The 19,355-nt window shown below is 45.6% G+C and overlaps 1 long non-coding RNA gene across 1 annotated transcript in view; it reads right to left on the bottom strand.

Moving 5' to 3' along the window:
• The window catches only part of LOC119945219, a 114,432-nt gene that overhangs the window by 64,316 nt on the left and 30,761 nt on the right, over positions 1–19,355 (bottom strand). The window contains exon 2 of the long non-coding RNA XR_005456155.1: positions 13,521–13,564. This is a non-coding gene — a long non-coding RNA (uncharacterized LOC119945219). The remainder of the gene's footprint in view (positions 1–13,520; positions 13,565–19,355) is intronic.

Below are 19,355 nucleotides of genomic sequence, written 5' to 3'. Positions count from 1 at the left end.
GTGAGCCCCATGTGGGACAGGGACCGTGTCCAGCCCAATTTGCTCGCATCCACCCCAGGGCTTAGTACAGTGCCTGACACATAGTAAGCGCTTAACAAATTCCACAATTATATAAACATATACAAACTTGTGGAGGCACGTGTGAATGCACGAACACACACGTGTATGTGAGGCTGTGGTGCAGGCCTTGGCCTACTTTGCCGAGTCACCCAACGGCCCACTGCATTTCGGGAGGGCCATTTTCCAAATCTCCGAGATATTTCCTTGCCGCTCTCACAGAAGAGGCAGTGTTTCCAGAGAACAACAGAGGGACATTTCTAAACGGCGATTAAGGAGAGTTCACTCTGAGCGAGGTGCCAGTGATCGGAGCACAGTGCGACTGTTGTCTTCCACGTTATTCCCTCACGGAACATTCCCTCGCCGGGGGGAGAGGGGGCAGGTCCTCTGAATCATTCGGACCAGGATGCCCACAGTCGGGAGATGCCAACTCTGCATTCTCGGCGAGTGGGGGTGAAGACGGGGTGGGGATTTTGGGGGTATGTGGAGACGGAAGGAGGGAAAACTTCAAAGAGTTAAGGCTAGAGAGCCGCCCTTTCGGGCATTTCTGGCCCCAACTGAAGGGCGGGAAGTGGGAGGAATGGATGAAAGAGAGGGAAGCAGAGATGGCTCAGTGACGAGGGGCAGTTTGGTCGCCATTGACAGCAAGGAGAAAGACAGGAGAAGACAAAGCTTTGGGCAGGATGACGCCGGTCGCGGTTTCTGACTCCATTGTAGCCCCATTTCCTGCATTAATTTCCATACAGGGAAGGACTGAGCTTTTTCTACTAGTGACAATGGACATAAGCGGTGTGGCTTACTGGGAAGAGCGTAGGCCTGGGAGACAGGGGGACCTGGGTTCTAATCCTGTTTCTGCCACTTGCCTACGGGGTGACCTTGGACAATCCGCCTCGCTTTTCCGGGTCTCAGTTTCCTCATCTGAGGATACAAGGGGGATTCAATACCTGGTCCTCTTCCTGCTTTGGTTGTAAGACTCTTCTCAGGATGGGGATTATGACCGAGCTGATGATGGTGGCAGATCTCCTGCAGTGTTTAGTACAGAGCTTGATATAGAAGGACCACTTAATATAGACCACCAATTCTATTGGTAACTCTTTACGTAGCACTTATTGGGGACGGCATTAAGTCAACAACAAAAGCCGAGGATTTGTACCCTGCCCACAAGGAGCCTAGACTCTAACAGGGAAGGCTGACAAAAAGAAACTTCCGGATCGAGTAATCGGAGCATGTAGTGGACTACACAACTGTCTCTACATACAAGTACAGAACCACACATTTTTTTTTTAATGGTATTAAGCACTTTCTATGTACCAGGCACTGGTCAAAGCACTGAGGTAGATACAAAGTAATCAGTTTGGACACAGTCCCTGTCCCACATGGGGCTCACAGTCTTCACCCCCATTTTACAAATGAGGGAACTGAGGCCCAGAGAAGAAGTGACTTGCTCAAGGTCACACAGCAGACATGTGGCAGTGCCAGGATTAGAACCGATGACCTACTGATTCCCAGGCCTGTGCCCTATCCACTTAGGCTATGTTGTTTCTCCCGGATGCACATGGGCACAGTTGCCCCTTAATGTAAGTCAAGTACTCAGTGGCATGTACTGAAAGCTTACTCTGTGCAGAGCACTGTATTAGACACTCAGGACAGCACACTACAACAGGCTTGGTAGACACAATCCCTGCCCACCTTCTTTTCTACCAGAAAACTACAACCACGATGCTCTTTTAACAAGAGTAACAACCTCGTTCTTGAAACCAAAGTCATTTCTCCCGTACAGCCATTACTCGATTTTTGCTTTGTTTTTTTTCGGTGAAAATTACACGTAATTAAAATCACACAGCTCCAACTGGGCAGGCCCAACACTGGAGGCCCCTTGCATTAAAAAGAGAAATACTTGGCTTGAGCTTAGGATAACAATTATCCTGCCCAAGCGGCGAGGGAGACGAGCTTGAGGAACCGAGCTCTGGTCTCAGTGCCGTGCTGGCCCTGTCAAAGCCTAGGTTTTTATTTGTATGTTTTATGGTATTTGCTTTTTTTCCTGTGTGTTTTTATGGTATTTGTTAAGAGCTTACTACATGTCAAGCACTCTACCCCAGCGCTTAGTACAGTGTGGGGCACATAGTGCTTAATGAATACCATAATTATTATTATTACTCAACACTGAGGTAGATACAAGCTAATCAGTTTGGACACAGTCCACGTCCCACGTGGGTCTCAGTCTTGATCCCCATTTAACAGATGAGGTAACCAAGGCCCAGAAAAATAAAGTGACTGGCCCAAGGTCCCGCAGCTGACCAGAGGCAGAGCCGGGATTAGAACCCAGGTCCTTCTGACTTCCAGGTCTGTGTTCTAATCATTAGGTAATGCCACTTCTTCACGTATGTTAAGAATTCACTAAGTGTGAAGCGCTGTTCTAAGCGCCGGGGTAGAATCAAGTTAGTCACATCAGACGCAGGTCCTGTCCCACATGGGGCTCACAGTCTAAGTAGGAGGGAGAATAGGCACTGAATCGTATTTATTGAGCGCTTACTATGTGCAGAGCACTGTACTAAGCGCTTGGGAAGTACTAGCTGGCAACGTATAGAGATGGTCCCTATAATAATAATAATAATTTTGGTATTTGTTAAGCGCTTGCTATGTGCAAAGCACTGTTGGGGTGGATACAAGGTGATCAGGTTGTCCCATGTGGGGCTCACAATCTTAATCCCCATTTTACAGATGAGGTAACTGAGGCACAGAGAAGTTGAGTGACTTGCCCAAAGTCACACAGCTGACAGGTGGTGGAGCCGGGATTTGAACCCATGACCTCTGACTCCCAACCTTGGGCTCTTTCCACTGAGCCACGCTGCTTCAACTGCTTCCCTACCCAACAACGGGCTCACAGTCTAGAAGGGGGAGACAGACAACAAAACATGTGGACAGGTGTCAAGTCATCAGAATAAATAGAAGTAAAGCTAGACGCACATCATTAACAAAATAAATAGAACAGTAAATATGTACGAGTAAAATAAATAGAGTAATAAATCTGTACAAACATATATACAGGTGCTGTGGCGGCGGGGAGGGAGGTTGGGCAGGTAGGGTAGGAAACTGATGCCCAGAGAAGTTACACAACTTGCCTCTGGTCTCACAGCAGGCAAGCAGGGGAGGCGGCATTAGAACCCAGGTCTTTTGACTTCCAGTTTTGTGTTCTTTCTGCTAAGCCACACTGCTTCTCTACCCTCTCACTTTACACAGCTGCCACCAGCTCGACCGCCTCCTCTATGCAGTTGAGAATCCGCACCTCCCCCAGAAGCACTTACATACCTAACTTTACACTCTACTGTGTAGCTCTCTTCCTCCCTTCAAAGCCCTACTGAGAGCTCACCTCCTCCAGGAGGCCTTCCCACACTGAGCCTTTTTCCTCTCCTCCTCCCCATCCACCCGCCCTACATCCTTCCCCTCCTCATAGCACCTGCACATGTTTGTACAGATTTATTACTCTATTCATTTTACTTGTACATATTTACTATTCTATTTATTTTGTTAATGACGTGCATCTAGCTTTATTTCTATTTATTCTGATGACTTGACACCTGTCCACATGTTTTATTTATTTATTTTACTTGTACATATCTATTCATTTTATTTTGTTAATATGTTTTGTTTTGTTCTCTGTCTCCCCCTTCTAGACTGTGAGCCCACTGTTGGATAGGGACCGTCTCTATATGTTGCCAACTTGTACTTCCCAAGCGCTTAGTACAGTGCTCGGCACACAGTAAGCACTCAATAAATATGATTGATTGATTGATTGATTGTTTTGTTGTCTGTCTCCCCCTTCTAGACTGTGAGCCCGCTGTTGGGTAGGAACCATCTCTATAAGTTGCCAACTTGTACTTCCCAAGCCCTTAGTACAGTGCTTTGCACACAGTAAGTGCTCAATAAATACGAATGAATGAATGAATGGATGATACTGCTTCTTCCTCCCCGTAATTTATCCAAGTGGCCGTCTTCCCCACCTGACTCGAAGATCCTTAAGGGAAGGTCTCACATCTACTAACTCTACTGCACCCTTCCAAGCCCTTAGTAGCACTTGCTTGGGGAAGTGAATCCGACTGTGAGAAAGAAATAGAAGACGACCATGGAAAGGGACGACCTGGGATTTTTCACTAACCAGAAAAAGGGCAACAGTTATTCATTCACTCATTCAATCATATTTATTGAGCGCTTACTGTGTTCAGAGCACTGTACTAAGCACTTGGGAAGTACAAGTTGGCAACATATAGAGACGGTCCCTGCCCAACAACGGGCTTACAGTTTAGAAGGGGGAACAGATATCATTAGCCATAAAAATGGTGAAACATTATCATTATTATTATGGTATTGAAGCACTTATGTGCTAAGCAGTGTACTAAGTGCTGGGGTAGATACAGTCCCTGTCCCACATGAGGCTCACACTCTTAATCCCCAGGTTACAGATGAGGTAACTGAGGCCCAGAGAAGTGAAGTGACTTGCCCAAGGTCACACAGCAGACAAGTGGCAGAGCCGGGATTAGAACCCAGGTCTTTCTGACTTCGATGCTTGTGCTCTATCCACTACGCCAGGCTGCTTCAAACACTCTGCACTTTGGCACTTTGATGCACTGCCCCCCATTCCCAGCCCTACAGCACTTGTATCCAAATCCTTACACTTAATCATTTCTCCTATTTATATTTTAGTGCCTCTTTCTCCTGGAGATTGCAAGCATCATATTTTGCGACTCCACTGTACTGCACTCTTCCAAAAGCTTAGTTCAGTGTTCTGCACACTGTCACCGCTCAGTAAACAGCGTCAACTGACTGACTGATCCAAAATGGACAGAGAGAAAGTGTGACCAAAAAAAAGAAAAAAAAACCAACAACAGTGAGAAACATAATAAAATATAGCAACTAAATAGTGACTGTCGGGAATTAGGAGGTATTTTATAGTGCAGGGATCTGGGGAAGATCAAGACAAGAAGGGGAGGAGAAAAGAAACAGAAAGAAGGAAAACTTACCAGTGATTGATGGAATAAAGAGGGTGGGAGCCAGAAAGAAAAATGAAAAGAAACAGGGCATAAAGCAGACCCCAAACCAAGCCCATTTAAGTTAGGCAAATTTCCCTTTATTTTTCTTTTGGAAAGAGGGGGACCTGGGAGAATTGAGTTTTGAAGTGTGGTCAATCCAAGGCAGAATTCCCAGGGAGCATTTCCAGACTGTGTTTTCTTGCATTGTCTGGAACGTTTTTCTTCTCTTTTCCCCAAGTCTTTGATGTTTTTGCCTGGAGGAGCCCTGCCGAGGTGACGGGAAAGTAAACTGGGAGAGCTTTGTCCGTCAAAGGGCTCTACGGTGTGTGATTTGTGTGGTCTGAAGGCACTTATGCTTAAACGCAGTCCGGCTATGGGGTCTCAAGACCCCGTGACAGGCCTGGTCCTTGGGCTATGTCCCCATTCCTTCGGAAAACGACATTTATTTATTTTGGAAGGCTTCGACAAGCACTTCAGAGGAGTCAAAACTTCAACGGCCCACAGTTCACCGGCACCAACGCTGACCGCTGCAAGATATCGCCGCTCTATCACGTAACGACATCTTAAATGCTGGCTCCGGCCATTTCCAGCGTGAACAGATAATCGCTACCAGATGGCTGAGGCTTAACCCGATTCTCTCACCCCTTTCTCATTCCCTTCTCCAGGCCCAATTTCTTCAACTTTTTACTGGAAATTCGTTTTTCGGGCAACTGCCGTTCGTTAATGAACTCCCCACCCGCGCTCTCCCTTCTGGAGCCAACTGAACAGCCAAGTTCAGAGGATTCAAACTGTTCTTGAAGCGCCTGGGGTCTGATAATTACGACTTGGATTAAACACTTACTAAGTGCTAAGTGTCGGGCTAGATATGAGGCTATCAGGACGGACACAGCTCCTGTTTCACCTGAGGCTCACGATCAATCTTATCCCCATTTCCCAGATGAGGCTCGGCGAAGTCAATTTCCCAAGGGTTCATACAGGCAATCGAGTTTTTTTAAGCAATTACTGTGTAAAGAACACTGTACTAAACCCTGGGGAGAGTACAATACAACAATAAACAGACATATTCCAGGCCCACAACAAATTTATAGTCTAAAGAGCAGATCTGTGTTGCAGTTGGGATTAGTACCCAGAGACTAGTGGAGAGAGAATGGGCCTGAGAGTCAGAAGAACGGGAATTTTAATCCCAGCTCCACCACATGTATGCTGTGTGACCTTGGGAAAGTCACTTAATTTCTCTGTGCCTCATTTCCCTCATCTATAAAATGGGGATTAAGCCTGTGAGCCCCAGGTGGGACAGGGACTGTGTCCATACTGATTAGCTTGAATCTACCCCAGAGCTCATAACAGTGCTTGACACGTAGTAAGCACTTAAATACCACTATTACTATTATTATTATTATTATTATTATTATTATTATTATTATTATTAACCTAGGTCTCCTGTCCCCAGCCCTGAACTCTTCCCACTAGGCTGCACAGCCTAGAGTTCCTGGAAGGGGTGGTTTCACAATCCTGACTGCTCTCCATGAGCCAACTCACTGGCTTGACTACGATCTTTTCCAAAGGGCAAACGACTTGGCAGGGTGTGTTCATATATCATGCCGCATCTTAAAACATACGTCACCTTCCCCCTCACAGCCGTAGGGTCTGCTTACAAAGAAGCATCGGGGCCTAGTGGAGGGAGCACAGGTCTGGGAGCCAGAGGACCTGGGTTCTAATCCTGGCTCCGCCACTGGTATGTTGTGTGACCTTGGGCAAGTCACTTCACTGGGCCTCAGTCCTCTCATCTATAAAATGGGGAATAGGATGAGGAGCGCTGTGTGGGAAACAGACTATGTCCGACCTGGCTATCCTGTACCTATCCCAGCGCTTAGTACAGTGCCTGGCACATAGTAAGCAATTAGCAAATCCCACAAGTATTCCAAAATAAATGCAGCTTGGCCATCATCAGCTTGAGCCCCCTCCTTCCTCTCCCCCTCTTCTCCCTCCCCATCCCCCTGCCGCACCTGTATATATGTTAGTACATATTTATTACTCTATTTTACTTGTACATATTTATTCTATTTATTTTATTTCGTTAATATGTTTTGTTTTCTGTCTCCCCATTCTAGACTGTGAGCCCGCTGTTGGGTAGGGATCGTCTCTATATGTTGCCAACTTGTACTTCCCAAGCGCTTAGTACAGTGCTGTGCACCAATAAATACAATTGAATGAATGAATGAATGAATGAATCATCGTAACAGTTATTTTGCCCACACCCTGTTGCTTCGTGATGACCCCTTAAACCTCAGAAATGATATCCCTAAGGCTTTCCCTCAGCAGGCCAAGTCCTGATCCAATGAGCTATCTTTTCTGTCGGTAGCCGGCCCGGGACTCATGTTGGGGGACCCCTGTCTTTAGGGTCACTGAGGAGTAGCCATGGCCCTGGAAGGCGAGGAAATGGCTTATTCTCCGAGGATTTCCCCTTGAGGGATGGTCGGTCATGAGGGAGAGTTTTGCAGGGTGATTAGTCAGCTTTTTTAAAAAAAACTTTGTGTCTTCAATTGTATTTAATAATAATAATAATAGTACTAATTATGGTACTTGTAAAGCACTTACTATGTGCCAAGTACTATTCTCAGCACTAGGGTAATAATAATAATAATAATAATTATTATAATTATAATAATAATGGCATTTATTACTATATTTATTTACTATACTATATTTATTTATTTATTTATGCAAAGCACTGTTCTAAGCACTGGGGAGGTTACAAGGCAATCAGGTTGTCCCATCGGGGGCTCACAGTCTTAATCCCCATTTTACAGATGAGGTAACTGAGGCCCAGAGAAGTGAAGTGACCTGCCCAAAGTCACACAGCTGACAATTGGCAGAGCCGGGATTTGAACCCATGACCTCTGACTCCAGAGCCCGGGCTCTTTCCACTGAGCCACGCTGCTTCTCAGCTACAAGGTAATCAGGTGGTCCCACTTGGGGCTCACAGTCTTACTCCCCATTTTATAGATGAGGTAACTGAGGCACAGAGAAGTTCAGTGACTTGCCCAAAGTCACACAGCTGATAAGTGGTGGAGCCAGGATTTGAACCCACAACTTCTGACTCCCAAGCCTGTGCTCTTTCCACTAAGCCACACTGCTTCTCACTTGGTAAGTGCTTGTTAAACACTTGCAAAGTACTTACTATGTGCCATAGCTCTAAGCACTGGGGTAGATACAAGATGATTGGGTTGGAATTCCAAGTGCTTACTACAGTGCTCTGCACACAGTAAGCGCTCAATAAATACGATTGAATGAATGAAGGAATTACACTAAAATTGACAGATAAATGGACAGAAGTCATGATATTTACCTGCGATCCATCTTTAAGATCCTAGGGGGTAGAGTACAGGACAGGGAGTATGGAGCCCTGAGTTCTAATCCTGTCTCCGCCACCTTCCTGTTTTGTGACCCTGGACGAGTCACTTCATTTTTCTGCATCTCAATTTCCCCACCTGTAAAATGGGGGTTAAATATAATAATAATAATGATGATGGCATTTGCTAAGCGCTTACTATATGCCAAGCACTGTTCTAAGTGCTGGGGTAGATACGAGGTTATCAGGTTGTACCACGTGGGGCTCACAGTCTTAGTCCCCATTTTACAGATGAGGTCACTGAGGCACAGAGAAGTTAAGTGACTTGCCCAAAGTTACACAGCTGACAAGTGGTAGAGCCGGGATTCGAACCCATGACCTCAGACTCCCAAGCCCATGCTCTTTCCACTAAGCCACGCTGTCTCTTCCCCCTCTCCCTAGACTGTGAGCCCCCACCACGTGAGACAACCTGAGAACCTTGTATCTATCTCAGCGCATAGAACACTGCTTGGCACATAGTAAGTGCTTAATAAATATCATAATTATTATTATAGGGACTGGGCCCAATCTGATTATTCTGAATCTATCCCAGCACTCAGCACACTGTTTGGCAGAGAAGCAGCGTGGCACAGTGCAAAGAGCCCAGTCTTTGGAGTCAGAGATCATGGGTTCAAATCCCGGCTCTGCCAATTGTCAGCTGCTTGACTTTGGGCAAGTCACTTCACTTCTCTGTGCCTCCGTTACCTCATCTGTAAAATGTGGATGAAGACTGTGAGCCCCCCGTGGGACAACCTGATCACCTTGTAACCTCCCCAGCGCTTAGAACAGTGCTTTCCACATAGTAAGCGCTTAATAAATGCCATCATTATTATTATTATTGGCACTAAAATGGTTAACTAATACCATTATCATCATCATCATGGAATTCATTAAGATGCTCTGAAGGCGTTCTCTATGGAAGGAGCTACCACAACTCCTAAGCAAGAAATGAAAATGAATCAAACGGAACCGAAAAAGTAGCATTACCTGGAGTCTGAAATGCATGTCACGCAGATAAATGTACAAAAAAAAAGCCAGTCCAACTAGGATGACAGATAAAATGTGGGTGATTGTTACAGAGGCTGCATATTGAGATAACATGCTGTCAAAAATGAGGAATGGGATTCAGTAGGATGTCATCATCAAAAGAATTCTGTTCCCCTTCCGTCGTTTTGTCGTGAATTTAAGCATAATCAATTGGGTACCTTCCAAAATTAACCAGCTAGTGAAGCCTATATTCTGGCATCAGACGTTTCAGCATGAGGACCTGAGAGCCATTTGGGTAGAGAGAAAAACATTGGTCACAAGTTAATGGTAATTCACGGCATGGCTCAGTGGAAAGAGCCCGGGCTTTGGAGTCTGAGGTCATGGGTTCAAATCCCGGCTCCGCCACTTATAATAATAATAATAATGATGGCATTTATTAAGCGCTTACTATGTGCAAAGCACTGTTCTAAGCGCTGGGGAGGATACAACGGGATCAGGTTGTCCCACGGGGGGCTCCCAGTCTTAATCCCCATTTTACAGATGAGGTCACTGAGGCCCAGAGAATTTAAGTGACTTGCCCAAGGTCACACAGCAGACATGTGGCGGAGCCAGGATTCGAACCCCTGACCTCTGACTCCAAAGCCCGGGCTCTTTCCACTGAGCCACCCTGCTTCTCGTGCTTCACACTGCTTCACACTTAGCTGTGTGACTTTGGGCAAGTCACTTCACTTCTCTGGGCCTCAGTTCCCTCATCTTTAAAATGGGGATGAAGACTGTGAACCCCACACGGGACAACCTGTTCACCTTGTAACCTCCCCAACGCTTAGAACAGTGCTTTGCATATAGTAAGCGCTTAATAAATGCTATATATTAAAAAAAGACTGTGAAATCTTCTAAGGACCTGGGTTCTAATCCCAGCTCTGTCACTTGTTTGCTGTGTGAACTTGGGCAATTCACTTCTCTGGGCCTCGGTTACCTTATCTGTAAAATGGGGATTAAGAATGTGAGCCCCACGTGGGACACGGACTGTGTCCAAATGGATTAGCTTACATCTACCCCAGTGCTTAGTACAATGGCTGGCACACATTAAGTACTTAACAAGTACCATAATAATAATAATAATATTAATAATAATATTATTATTATTATTATTATTATCATCAATAGAGAAGCAGCGTGGCTCAGTGGAAAGAGCCCAGGCTTTGGAGTCAGAGGTCAGGGGTTCGAATTCCAGCTCTGCCACATGTCTGCTGTGTGACCTTGGGCAAGTCACTTAACTTCTCTGGGCCCTCAGTTACCTCATCTGTAAAATGGGGATTAGGACTGGGAGCCCCCCGTGGGACAACCTGATCCCCTTGTAACCTCCCCAGCGCTTAGAACAGTGCTTTGCACATAGTAAGTGCTTAATAAATGCCATCATTATTATTATTATCAATGGATCCCAGTGAAGAAGCCACGGACTTTAAAGAAATTTTCAATGGAAGATGTCTCCTCTCATATCAAGTAGAGTTCAGGATACACTCAGTCAAAACAGTGAACGGAAAAGGAGGTCAAACTAATGAAGGGACTATTTCTTAAAGCCTCCCCACGGGCCTGATTACATTACAAAACGACTCCTTTGGAAATAAGATGGTCCTCAGCAAAGAGATCGCTTGGAAGGTAAGTCAGATCTGAGCTTCCCACCGATTTGGAAAGGGAACCGGGAGGGAGACGACTGAACAAAGGCGATTGGAAAACGAATATTCTCCCTGCCTAAATGAAAGGACGACTGAGTTAGGATTTTTGGTGAAAAATAATGGGGCAATCGAGGGGTGTGGGGGAGGCTGATGCCGAGATGTTAAGCAGTGACATTGAGATAAATGAGTTTATAAAGGACCAAGAACAGATCTTCAGACAAGTAAGAAACCAGTGCCAGCTGAAAGGGATTTTTAAAAGGTGGACAACAAAACTGTGAGAAGCAGTGGAAAGAGCTTGGGCCTGGGAGTTGGAAGACTTGGGGTCTAATCCTGGCTCTGCCGTTTGTCTGCTGTGTGACCTCGGGCAAGTCACCTCACTTCTCTGTGCTTCAGTTCCCTCATCTGTAAAATGGGGATTAAGACTGTGAGCCTCATGTGGGACATGTCCAAACTGATTATCCAGTATCTATCCCGGTGCTTAGTACAGTGCCTGGCACATAGTAAATGCTTAAATACCGTTAAAAAAACAAACCTGAATACTAGAAGATTAATTTTTATTATTATGATATTTATGAATAAGGATATCCTGGAGCACTGGTGAAAGCATCGGGAATAAGGACGATATTAGGATCCCAAGATCCAGGAGGGATGAAGTAAGACAATCAACTGGAATTAGAAGATGATCTAAAAGATTAATTGAAACTACTCAAAGTTTTAAAGGCATTTACAACTGTTGGAATATCAAACGATGTGTATTACAGAGGGGAAAAGTGCTAGGATGATCTGTTTTGTTTGCTCTGAAATGTGTATCACACACATAAATGTACAAAAAAATGTATATATGTTTTTATGTATTTATTACTCTATTTATTTTACTTGTACATATTCTATTTATTTTATTTTGTTAATATGTTTTGTTTTGTTCTCTGTCTCCCGCTTCTAGACTGTGAGCCCACTGTTGGGTAGGGACTGTCTATATATGTTGCCGACTTGTACTTCCCAAGCGCTTAGTACAGTGCTCTGCACACAGTAAGCACTCAATAAACACAATTGAATGAATGAATGAAAGAATAAACGAGTCAACCTGGGTCAGGAGCAGAGTTCTAGCCCAGCTCAACCTCTGGCTTGCTGTGTGATCTTGGAAAAACCAAGGCCCAGAGAGGTTAAGTGATTTGCCCAACTGTAAAAATGGGAAGAAGCAGTCCCTGCCTCTCCCTACTTCTCAGGAACCAGAGTTAGTCAGTGTGAAAGGGGTTTGGAGAGAAGAAGGGCCTTGCCAAATTCAAGGTGTGACTATTGAGAGGGAAATTCCTCAGGAGACACTGTTGCAAAGCCGAGGGTGAGGTGCACGCATGTGAACTTGGTTCAGTCACCCGTTATTTGTGGTTTAATGAAATACACAGGGAAGACTATGTGGATGACCAAGGAAGACACGCAACAACCCTTATCAAAGCTGCTCGTTTTTCAGGAAATGTAACTCTGTTAATAAAAATAATAATAATGGCATTTGTTAAGCGCTTACTATGTGCAAAGCACTGTTCTAAGCGCTGGGGGGGATACAAGGTGATCAGGTTTTCCCCCGTGGGGCACTGGGCCATAGAAACCGAGAACCTGAGGAACAGCCACCTACACACTGTCACACATGGCTGTTGCCAAACTCATCATCATCATCATCATCAATCGTATTTATTGAGCACTTACTGTGTGCAGAGCACTGTACTAAGCGCTTGGGAAGTACAAGTTGGCAAACTCATGCGGGAGAAAAGACCACCAAGTATGTGAATTAGGGTGGGGGCCCCACTGATCTGACCCACACAATCACACGGCATCGCATGTTACTCTGGGCAAACAGTATGTTGTGATGAGGTCACACACGCCATTTTGGGAGACTGCCCCAAACCACCTGAGACTTCGGCATTTTTCCGGGGGGCTTCCTGCCCACCCCCATTTTTTCCAGAGCCACTGCATTCCCTTCCCTCCCAGCATCCCAGGAACACGGGAGCCGGTTTCCAAGCCATGGGGGGAGCTGAGGTGGAGGGAGACAGGGTGTGGAAAATATAAATATCCGTCAAAAAGACATCCGGTGCCACATCAGTATCTGACAAGCGACATACCGGCTGAACACTGGTCAGAGAATCACTCCCAACAGGATGAAACAGCATTTCAAAATAGAACAGTTAACCCATGATGTTCAGTAACCAATATGGAGATTTCCTGTCTTAACTGTGGGCCAACAACTACTCAGGGAACTATCTTCTATTCACGCACATAAAGGGGCTGGCCTGCTGTTCAGCGGAAGGTTTCCCTGGACTTTATGGAGAATGGGCTGGAGGACTGAGTCCACCTATGCCTCAGATTCATAACAAGCAGAGCCTCCCTTACCTTGGCTCTGAGAGTCAGGCTCCTAGGATCTTCTGGAAGACGACCTGAAAGAAAAATTGTTCAATATGAACACACAGTCTCTAACAGGAGATTCTAGCAACACCACCACAGCAATATATTCCTCTGACCCAAAGGCTGGAAAGCCAATGATTTGAAGAGTGTTGCTATTGTGTAAAAATAATCGAAATCGAGAGCCTGATTTCCTATGGGCTAGCGTTGCGGAGATTACCATGTACATGCGTGTGAGTGTGAGTGTGAGTGTGTGCGTGTGAGTGTGTGCGTGCGTGTGTGTATGTTCAAACCCAACCAACAACATCATCATCAACAGTGTTCACTGAGTGCTTACTATGCACTCAGCGCATAGAAGCAGCATGGCTCAGTGGAAAGAGCCCGGGCTTTGGAGTCAGAGGTCATGGGTTCAAATCCCAACTCCACCACTTGTCAGCTGTGTGACTTTGGGCAAGTCATTTAACTTCTCTGGGCCTCAGTTACCTCATCTGTAAAAAGGGGATTAAGACTGTGAGTCCCCTGTGGCAACCTGATCACCTGGCAACCTTCCCAGCACTTAGAACAGTGCTCTGCACATAGTAAGTGCTTAATAAATACCATTATTATTATTATTATTATGTGCAGAGCACTGCACTAAGTGCTTGGGAGAGTACAATCCAACAGAGTTTGGCAGATACATTCCGTGCCCGCAACGAACTTACAGTCTAGCAGGGGAAAGACAGACATTAATACAGCCAGAAATAACTTTCACACTGTGCGGCCGCCAAGACGGAATTTTAGGTGTGGTCCGCCCACACTGGTGTCTGGTTTAGTTCCCCACTCTTTCTTCAGCTCTTGGTCGCCCTGGGGCCTCTACTGACAGTAAATCCCAAGTAACTGTGGCAGGTTTTGTAGGTCTGTCAGAGCCGACTGCTACCCGTCAACCCACCGAGAGAAGCAAGCATGACTTGGCCAAAAAAGCAAGAGTCTGGGAATCAGAGGATCTGGGTTCTAACCCTGGCTCTGCCACTTGGCTGCTGTGTGACCTTGGGCCAGTCACTGCGCTTCTCTGGACCTCAGTTACCTCATCTGTAAAATGGGGATTAAGACCGTGAGCCCCCATGTGGGACAGGGACTGTGTCCAAAGCAATTTGCTTATGTCCCCCCAGTGCCTGTAAGTACTTAAATACCACAGTTATTACTATTATTATTTGAAAAAATAAAAAAAAATAATGGTATTAAGTACTTAATATGTGCACTGTTCTAAGTGCTGGGGTAGACACAAGGTAATCAGATTGTGCCACATGGGGCTCACAGTCTTAATCCCCATTTCACAGATGAGGTAACAGAGGCACAGAGAAGTTGAGTGACCTACCCGAAGTCACCCAGCTGATAAGTGGTGGAGCTGGGATTAGAACCCACGATCTCTGACTCCCAAGCCCGTGTTCTTTCCACTAAGCCACGCTGTGCCCTGCCTGAGTGCAAAACACTGTACTTAATATTACAGATATTACAACAGCAGCATGACATCTCCCACCTTCGGGGGGGCTTACATTCTAATGGGGGAGGGAGACAGACAGTAGGGACAGGAGGAAGATCTAGGAAGAGCGAGTAGCCACTATGTCTAGAGGTCACGGTGAGAAATCCAGACTTGAAGTTGTGTTGAAACTCTGGAGCCAACTAGCCTCTCTGGTGTCACACTGGAATCCCTCCTAGGTATAGGATATCAGGCTGGACACTGGGCTTCCAAGATATACTTGTATTTGCTAAATGTTTGCTATGCGCTGAGCACTTTACTAAGTGCTGAGGTCAGCACAAGATAACCAGGTTGGACACAATGCCTGCCTTTCATTCATTCATTCAATTGTATTTATTGAGCGCTTTCTGTGTGCACAGCACTGTACTAAGCGCTTGGAAAGTACAAGTCGGCAACATAAAGAGACAGTCTCTACCCAACGACGGGCTCACAGTAGAGAAGGGGGAGACAGACAACAAAACAAAACATGTGGTCAGGTGTCAAGTCATCAGAATAAATAGAAGTAAAGCTAGAAGCACATCAATGACAAAATAAAGATAGTAAATATGTACAAGTAAAATAGAGCAATAAATTGGTACAAACATATATACAGGTGCTGTGGGGAGGGGAAGGAGGTAGGGCGGGGGGGTGCCTTGGGGTTGGTGGGGGACAGGGACAGTCTACGAGGGAAAGAGAACAGTTACTGAATCCCCACGTTACAGACAAGGAAACTGAGGGTCTGAGAAGTTAAATGACTTGCCCAAAGTCACACAGGAGGCAAGTGGCAGAGCCTGAATGAGAACCCAGGTGGTCTGACTCCCAGGCATGGGTTCCTGCCACTAGGCTGGGGGTAAAGTTGAGGGGACCAAGAAGACTTTCCTCTTGTAAATGTTGGGATCCACTCTGGCCACAGGAGAACTCTGTAAAATGGGAACGAAGACCGTGAGTCCCATATGGGACAGGGACTCTGACCCAATTTGCTTGTATCCACCCCCAGGAAGACTTGGGGCGATTGTCTGGGCAGAGATGGTTGAGAGTTCACTGCCATGGAAAGAGCTACCCACTGCCAGCTGGAAACATCTGCCAAGTTTATTTTCCCCTTTCGATCCTGGAAGCTAAGGTGGAAAGCGATTTTCCGTAGTCTATCTCTCTTCCGCGAAACGCTTTTAGACAGTTGGGATGGATCTTGCAAAAAAAATAATAATAATAATTGTGGTATTTGTTAAGCGCATCCTACATGCCCATGTGCTAAGCACTAAGGGAGATGCAATATAAGCATATCAGACATATGGCTAAGGGGCTCAGAGTCTAAAGGAGAGGGGGAGAACCGGTATTGTGTCCCCATTCTACAGATGAGGGAACGGAGGCATCGAGATGTTAAAGTGACTTGCTCCAGGTTTGCAGTTTAGGTCTCCTTTAGACTGTAAGCTCATTGTGGGCAGGAACTGTGTCTATCGTTATACTGTACTCTCCCAGGCATTTAGTTCAGTGCTCTGCACACAGTAAGCACTCAATAAATATGACAATGAACACAGCGGGGAAATGGAAGAGTCAGAATTAAGTCATGTCTCCCAACCCCCAGGAGAAATCTTCCAGGACAGATAACACGGGAAGCCGTGGATGAGGCCGCCCCCTTTCCTAGATAACACCTGTCCTTCTTCCAGCAGAGGTGGAGGCTCACGGTTTTCAAGTGGTACTCGGAGTGAGAAGAGAATTGATTGGGATCGCTCTCGTTTCTTTCCCTTTCATGGAAAGCACTCAATCTGGAACTATCATTTAAGCAGCTGTTCCTTCTAAAAATGACACCGTTTCCCAAAATAAGCATGAAAGTGGGGTGATTTTTTTTTTTCTCCCAAGCCGTGGATTCAAGAATGGGGCAATATGGAGGATTAGCAAGAATTTTTCAACTTCTTAGCCATTCACTCACAAAGGCTTTTGGTTGTCTTGAGATGAATCAGTTCTAAATATATTATTGCCACAACGAGGACAGATTGCCCAAAGCTCTGAATGAGCAAGAGCTAAATAAAGCCCAAGCAGCTGACTCACTCTATACCATAAACAAACAATCCCACAGTGCACTGCTAGAAACCATCAATCTAGCGAGCGGATACAGAGAAGGATAAGACGGAAAACAAGGTAAGTTGCTGCCTCAGAGCTCTTTCGTAATGGAAAGGGAACAGGACTGCGAGTCGGGAAACCTGGGTTCTAATTCTGGTTCTGCTAAACTGCCTCTCGGGTGACCTTGGACAAGTCATTTAATTGCTCTGCGCCTCAGTTTCCTCAGCTGTCAAATGGCAATTCAATACTCACTGTCCCTAGCCCTAAGATTGTGAATCCCTTGTGGGACATCGGCTGTGTCTCATCTGATTGGAAGCAGCACGGCGTAGTGGATAGAGCCCGGGACTGGGAATCAGAAAGCCATGGGTTCAAACCCAGCTCTGCTGTGTGACTTGGGCAAATCACTTTGCTTCTCTGGCCCTCAGTTACCTCATCTGTAAAATGGGGATTGAGACCGCGAGCCTCACGTGGGACAGGGACTGTGTCCAACCCGATTTGCTTGTTTGCACCCCAGAGCTTAGTACAGTGCTTGGCACATATTAAGTGCTTAAACGATACCATAATTATTATTGTTATTTTATCTATCCAAGGGGTAGATACTCCGTGTTTGGCACAGGGTAAGCACTTAACCACAGCAATCCTTATTACTGCCCAAATCTGGCTTCTCTTATCGACCCACTGTTGGGTAGGGACTGTCTCTATATGTTGCCAACTTGTACTTCCCAAGTGCTTAGTACAGTGCTCTGCACACAGTAAGGGCTCAATAAATACGATTGATTGATTGATTATCGACAGCTAGGGCTCTTTTCCCACTGTCCCTCCCTAAGATAGTGGTAAGGGGATGGTGCATCCCACAGGAAAGAAGTAACTACTACTGGGGAGAAGTAGACGCCTCTTCGAACCAAGGTGTTGGGGCAATGGGGTTAGTGGTGATGAGGTGATAGAGAGATACTTGCGGGGAGGATTCTTGCAAGATGGTGCCTAAAGTATCATCACGTATGGGGCACATGCAGCAAAATGGAACAGCATTTCCCAAAACAAAACTTTACCCGAGGCCAAGTGATGGTGAATGTCCTCTCCCAAGCGCTTAGTACTGTGCTTGGCACCGAGCACTCAATAAGAACCATTGATGGATTAATCGTAGAGCAAACCACTTCATCTCTCAATCAGTTGATGCTATTTAATGAGCACTGTAATCGTAGAGCAAACCACTTCATCTCTCAATCAGTTGATGCTATTTAATGAGCACTGAATTAAGCGCTTGGGAGAGCACAGTAGACAAGAACCCTGTCGTTCAGTCAGTCAATCCTATTTATTGAGTGCTTACAGAGGGAGGAGCACTGTACTAAGCGCTTGGGAGAGTACAATGGAACAATAAACAAATTCCTTGCCCACAACAAGCTTACAGTCTCTCTGCCTCAATTTCCTCATATGTACAATGGGGCTAAGATTCCGGCTCTCTCTATTAGAATGAGTTAATTTTAAGTTCACTTTGCTTCTTCTTACAGAAATATTGAAAAATGGGCTTTAAGACTTCCATTCCCAAGTCCACAGTTTGAAAACTGCTTTGTCCTGCCTCCAACGACTCTTCCCTGCCAATTTCCAAGAAGTTGTCTAAATCACAATAAATTTTCCCACCACGTGAGGGCCAGACTCTCAGAGCTTCATGCTTGATTCCCTTCTTGGATGAAAAGTTCATTTTAAAACTGCTGGGAAATAAACCCTTTGTAGGCAAACAAAAGATGTTTTTCTTACTGTGAACCCACGTAAGAGATCCAGCGAATGTATATTTCCAAACTGCAGTTGAAGAAAATTTCTTCCTAGATCAGTTACGACGGACTCATGCAACTCCTTGATGACTTCTGTTCTCACCCCAGTGGGGCAAAAACTGTGTGCAAATCTACCTAGACTCTAAGTCCAGGGAGTGTCTTTATTGATCAGTACAGTGCTCAGTTTTAGTCCCTGCTCTGCTGGGAGATCTAGGGCAAATCACTTAACTTGCCTGTGCCTCAGTTTCCTCATCTGAAATTCGGGGATTCAATACTTGTTCTCCCTCCTACTTAGACTGTGAGCCCCATATGGAGCAGGGACTGTTATTCATCTGATTATCTTGTACCTACCTCAATGCTTACAACAATGCTTGGCACAGGCTTTTTTTAATGGCATTTGTTAAGCACTTGCCATGTAGCGGCACTATATTATACAGGATACTCAGGTTGGACACAGTCTATGTCCCACATGGGCTTCACAGCCTTAATCCCCATTTTACAGAT

Source organism: Tachyglossus aculeatus, chromosome 24 (assembly GCF_015852505.1).
Source record: "Tachyglossus aculeatus isolate mTacAcu1 chromosome 24, mTacAcu1.pri, whole genome shotgun sequence".
Taxonomy (NCBI): Eukaryota; Metazoa; Chordata; class Mammalia; order Monotremata; family Tachyglossidae; genus Tachyglossus; species Tachyglossus aculeatus.
This window is presented reverse-complemented; position numbering and strand designations above follow the sequence as displayed.